The following is a 6,000-nucleotide window of genomic DNA, read 5'->3' on the forward strand; positions in this document are numbered from 1 at the left end:
CATGTACAAAACCATTAACATCATTTACAAAACTATCAACCAACACACGCAACTCGACCTACAAATACCACTTAAAAAATTCACCTCCGCCAGGCCTATCAGGGAACACTACAAAGAGTCACTCCAAATTCCAAAGGCCAAAACCTACCAACATAAATCCTTGAGTCTCAGAGCCTTCTCATCAGCAGGTCCAGCTCTCTGGAACTCGATCCCACCTGATTTGAGACAAGAGCCATGCTCTTTAACATTTAGGAAAAGACTAAAAACTTGGCTTTTCAAAAAAGCATTTCCAAGCCTTGAATAAAACCTCCTCTCACTAGCACTAACTCGTATGCAATAATGGAATGTAAACACGAATCAACCAACCTCAAACCCTCTCTCACTAATTCCTGCTGAATATTTATCATACTATTACCATTCACAACTGTGTCATATTTATTCATTTGATTACCTATGTACCGTTTCATAGTCTTATTTTTTCACTTGCTATTCTAATGTATCAATAGGCTGAAATGTAAATATTGTGCTGTTCAATTTCTCCCCTTCCATCCCAAGTTTATTTTCCTTGTTTTTTGTAACTTTCCCTCTCCCTTTTTCTGATTCACTGTATTTAAAGTTCAAGGTTCTTATTGAAAATATTGTTTTTTACGTTTCGTTATGCTTTACACTCCTTGTTATTTGTAAACCGGGTTGATGTGATGCCTATCATGAAACTCGGTATAACAAAAACAATAAATAATAATAATAATAATAAAAGATATATAGACTTATTTTGGATATGGAATGCAAACATTGGCAAGTTGAATGATTTTGAAAATTACATGAATGCCTGTGATGAAAACTTTACTTTTACGATACAATCTAGTTCCATCCAAATATCATATTTAGATATAAGCATACAGCTGTCGAATAATAAATTACATACTTCCATCTATGTTAAGCCAACAGATAGAAACAAGACTCTACACTTTGCAAGTTTTCACCCCAAAAGACTCAAGGAAAGCATACCCATAAGCAAATTTCTCCGGTATAGACGGATCTGTTCCTCTATTGATGAATATAAAAAATGTGCACTTACGCTTATGGAGAAATTTAGGAAAAGAGGATACCCCAATAAGTGCATAAAGCACGCTTACAAACAAGCTCTTTACGCTAACAGACAATTTATTACTAGTCTCACCCCGCAATCAGATCAGCAGACCTGTATGCACTATTCCATTCTCTTCAAAAGCAAGTAATATTAAACACATTATCTTAAAACTTTGGGATGTGGTAAAAACACTGCCTGGATTTGAAGAGACCCCCATATTTGCCATGAAAAAAGGTACTAATTTGCGATCCCTGTTGACATCTAGAGATAGATATGAAAATGATGGATCTTGGGGACAATACACCTGCGGGGAGTACTCAGTATGTGAAAATGTGCTTGTGACCAAAACATTTAAAATATCTGCAGTTTCATATTATTAAAGGTAGGCATACGTGTAACACGAATATGGCCATATATGCACTTGTTTGCCCATGTGATCTAATATACATTGGCCATACGAAGAGAGAAATAAAACCGAGAATCATTGAACATAAGAGTAGATTAAGAACAGGGAAGGTGGGAGCTCCGCTAGTGTCCTATTGGCAGGAAAAGCAGCATAGCATTGAACAACTAAAATGTTTTGTAATTCAACAGTGCCATATCAGACAACAAGGGGGAGAAAATAAAATACTGAGAAGGATTGAACAGAAATACATCTATAATTGGAATACAGTAATACCGTCAGGTCTTAATGAATTGGTAGAATGGGAAGCATTTTATGCATCCCATTAAGAATATTTATTTGGACATTAAATGATAGCAGGGCAGCATAAGGGCATCATGAGAATTTTTATTGTGAGCACTTGTAAAGCTGTGATTCCTGTTTATGAAATATCAAGGTATTCTGAGTCAGAGTAGTGATTGTCCTGCCTGTATTTATAGCATTCCATATGTATTAAGAGTATGCTATTCTGTGTTAAAAAATGGTTTTTGTAAGGGTACTTGATGAGACAATGTTCTGGGTTAGTGAAATACAATTGAATGTAGCATCTTAAGCCATTGAAATTCCATAGGTTGTAGGATTGGTTTTATGGCATATATGGGAAATATGCAAATATTCAGATTCCTTAGTAGAACCTATTCGAGCTCTCTTTAACTCTTTGAGAGAGGGGAAGCCCTTGGGGACAGGGTCAAACATCACGGGAATAACCATCATAGGGAAACCTGGAAGGGTCCCTCTCACAATGTGGATCCTACCATCCCATTTCACTCATTAATGTGGATCTAAAGATTCTAGCAAAAATTATGGCGACCCGCATGAACAGCGTTATGGCTAAATTGGTACACACTGACCAAGCAGGGTTTATCCCTGGCCGGATGGCGGCGAATAATATATGTAAGATTGTAGATCTGACCTGGTGGGTTCGGAAACAGTCTATTCCAGCAGTCCTCCTGTCAGAGGATGCAGAGGCGGCCTTTGATATGGTGCAATGGCCTTTCCTGTTTCGCACCCTGAAAGCAATGAATTTTGGGAATAATTTTCTTAATTGGCTCCATCAGCTATATAATACCCCTACGGCCCGCGTGAAGGTTAATGGGACATACTCAGAGGCCTTTATTATACACAGGGGTACGAGGCAAGGCTACCCGTTGTCCCCGCTATTATTTGCGCTATTCTTATAGCCCTTGGCTATTCAAGTACGCACTAATGCCTCGATTAGTGGGGGGTTCACATAGGGGAGTGGGACTACAAGATGTTCACGTTCACTGACATCTTGTTTATTTTGACGCACCCCTTGCTATCCCCTAAACGCAGCTCTTGAAAACTTTCAGTGTGGTTTCAGGGTTTAAATTAAACGTAGAGAAATCAAAGATATTGAATATCTCAATGTCAGCTGGAGAGTTAAGTTAAAATCTATGCTTCCCTTCCAATGGGCAAAAAGCAAGATTAAGTATTTGGGGATCTATATGAGCAGCAATCCGGCTGATCTATACCAGGTGAATTACCCTCCACTCATACATAAAATCTTCCAGGATTTAGATAAGTGGTCAGGGTTATATTTATCCTGGTTTGGCAAAACAGCTTCAGTTAAGATGAATCTTCTGCCCAGACTGGGATATCTGTTTCAATCTTTATCAATACACATTCCCAATAAGCTAATCAAGTACTGGCAGCAACAAATTTTCTCCTGTATTTGGAAGACAAGGCCCCCTCGAGTCTCGAGAATGGTCATGTATAGGCCCAAGATGAGAGGTGGGCTGGGAGTGCTCAACCTAAGCTGGTATCTCATGGCAGCCCAAGTACGAGCCATTTTTGACTGGAATAGGGGAGAACAGAAACAATGGGTGACAATCGAGCAAGAGTTGATAGGACAGATGCCTCCCCACATTTTGATATGGCAACCTAAATCTACGTGGCAGCCCTTATGCCATATTCCTCTGCCAACAACACCACTCTGAGGATCTGGGAGCTATGGAGACGACATTTGGTAGAGGCCCGGAGATATTTTTATAGCACTAACATTCAGTTCCTAACCTCCTTTCCAGCGGGGGGCCAGTCCAGACCCTTTAGGATTTAGGCAGACAGAGGCATTAGGAGCTTGGGGCAACTATGGGAAAGTGAAATTGTAATATTCTTCCCCTCTCTGCAGGCCAGATATCAACTCACCACCTTAGACATATTCCCCTATCTTCAAGTACGCCATTTCCTACAGATGAATCAAATAGGTCTGGATTTAGTTTTAGGTAAAACGCAAATGGAAAACTGGTGTGACCAGGCAGACGTTTGAAGGGGACAATATCTCAGGTCTATAATTATATCAATAAGGATCCGACCGACAAACCAGCATATATAAAGGCATGGGAAGTGGACTTGGATAAAACATTGTCAGAGGAGGAATGGGACTCTGTTTTCCTCCACATTAAAAAGGGATCGGCCTATTCTCAGCTAGCTGAAAATAGCTATAAAGTCTTGTTATTCTGGTACTGCACACCAGACAGAATACATAAATTTGACCCATCTGGAGCTTCAAGTTGTTGGAAGGGATGTGGCCTTAGGGGTACCCACTTCCACATGTGGTGGACAGGCCTGTGGGTGACTCAGTTCTGGGCAGTAATCAATCAATTTATACACACTGTAGTGGAAGTATGGGTTACTGTGATTCCGGAGAATGCCCTATTGAACTTTCCGCTTGACCTGTCGCTTGAGCATGAGAAACTTTTTTTTTTTTTTTACATAATCCTGGCTGCGAGATGTGAATTGGCAATGGTTTGGAGGTCGGATGGCATACCCTCTGTTGCCCATATCCAGATGAGGCTGCAAAGATTGTGGTCGTTCCATCAGGCGATGGTATTCCCCACCCACAGAGATGCTTCACAAGTATTGAAGGTATGGCAACCATTTAAGCTATGGTTGGCACAGAAGGTTTTGCAGTAGCCAGGGTCTGTAACGGGCATATTTACATGTTAACGGATTACTGTGTTAGACTATCATTTTGGCAATTGTAATAGATTACAATGTAGAAATGAAGCCTCTGTCTGCTAGGGGAGGGAGGGGATATATCACAAAAGTTATGCTTATAAGCAGAGAAACATTGTGTTGAGGAGATTTTATAGGCAACACGGTTGTATTAATACAATGTTTAATGATTCAATAAAATAAAAAAAAAATAATTTTTGAACATTAGCAACAGGCAGTCATTTGTGTTTATCAACCAAGAGGTACACTGAGCTCAGCTATAATAAGGAACATATATAGCAAACTAAGGGCTAAAGAAGCCACTTACCAGTTATCAACTAAGAGCAGGAATCATACTCTGCATCGCTCGCCCTAAGGCAGTTAACCACCAAATCCAAATTCGGCAGCCGAGGCCAGGTTTGGGATTGACCTATCCTTCACTAAAGGAAAGGAAATTATCAGGTAAGTAGTAATTTCTCTTTCCTTAGCATTCAGGTAGGTCAATCCCAATGAGTGGGATGTACAAAAAAGCTAAACCCAAAAAAGGCAGGAGGCTGCCAGCAGCCCAGTCAGAACCGCCTGCGCAAAAGCAGTGTCCTCCCTAACATCCAAGCGGTAATGCTTGGAAAAGATGTGCAAGAGGACCATGTTGCAGCTTGGCCAATTTTAGCAGGTGACAAACGAAGTTCTGCCCCCAATACCACCTGAGCCCTCGTGGAATGCAGTCTAATCTGCTTTGGTAAGGCAACCTCAGCAGCCACACATGCTGCGGTAATGACCTCCTTAACTCAGCGAGCAAGGGTTGCCCGCATTGCTGGTGCTCCCTGCTTACCTCCACCATGAAGCACAAACAGGCGATCAGACTTCCAAACTGTCTTAGTCACCTCCAAATAGCGCAGTAAATGGTGCTTGATGTGCAAGGAACGTAAAAGGCGGTACTCAGCTTCAATCTCTGTCCCTGTCCAAGGCAGGCAGAGAAATGGAAGGATTCAAATAAAAGTCGGAAACCACTTTGGGCAAAAAGGACGGTACAGTCCAAAGCTACATAGAGAAAAGGCTCAGATCATGAAAGAGCCTGCAGCTCAGACACCCAACAAGCTGAACAGATTGCTACCAGAAAAACTGTCTTCAAAGTAAGCAGCCCCAAAGAAATATTAAGCAGCAGTCAAAAAGTCAGACCTGCCAAGAACTCTAGGACCAAGTTAAGATCCCACAAGGGCACTGGAAGCCACACAGGGGACGAAGATGTTTAACTCCCAGAAGAAATGGGACACATCTGGATGGGAAGACAGAGGCCCTCCACTAACTCTTCCCCTGTAACAAGCCAGTGAAGCAACTTGAGCCTTCAATGTATTAAGGGCCAAACCCTTAAACAAGCCGTCCTGTAAAAATTCCATAATCAAAGGAATATCCACCTTGAACGGTTGAGTACCTCGCTCAGAACACCAGGCCTCAAAGATCTTCCAACCTCTAACGTAAAATTTCCAGGCCCGAAGAAGAGTGGAAATTGCAG

This window comes from Rhinatrema bivittatum, chromosome 8, assembly GCF_901001135.1.
Source record: "Rhinatrema bivittatum chromosome 8, aRhiBiv1.1, whole genome shotgun sequence".
NCBI classification, from domain to species: Eukaryota; Metazoa; Chordata; class Amphibia; order Gymnophiona; family Rhinatrematidae; genus Rhinatrema; species Rhinatrema bivittatum.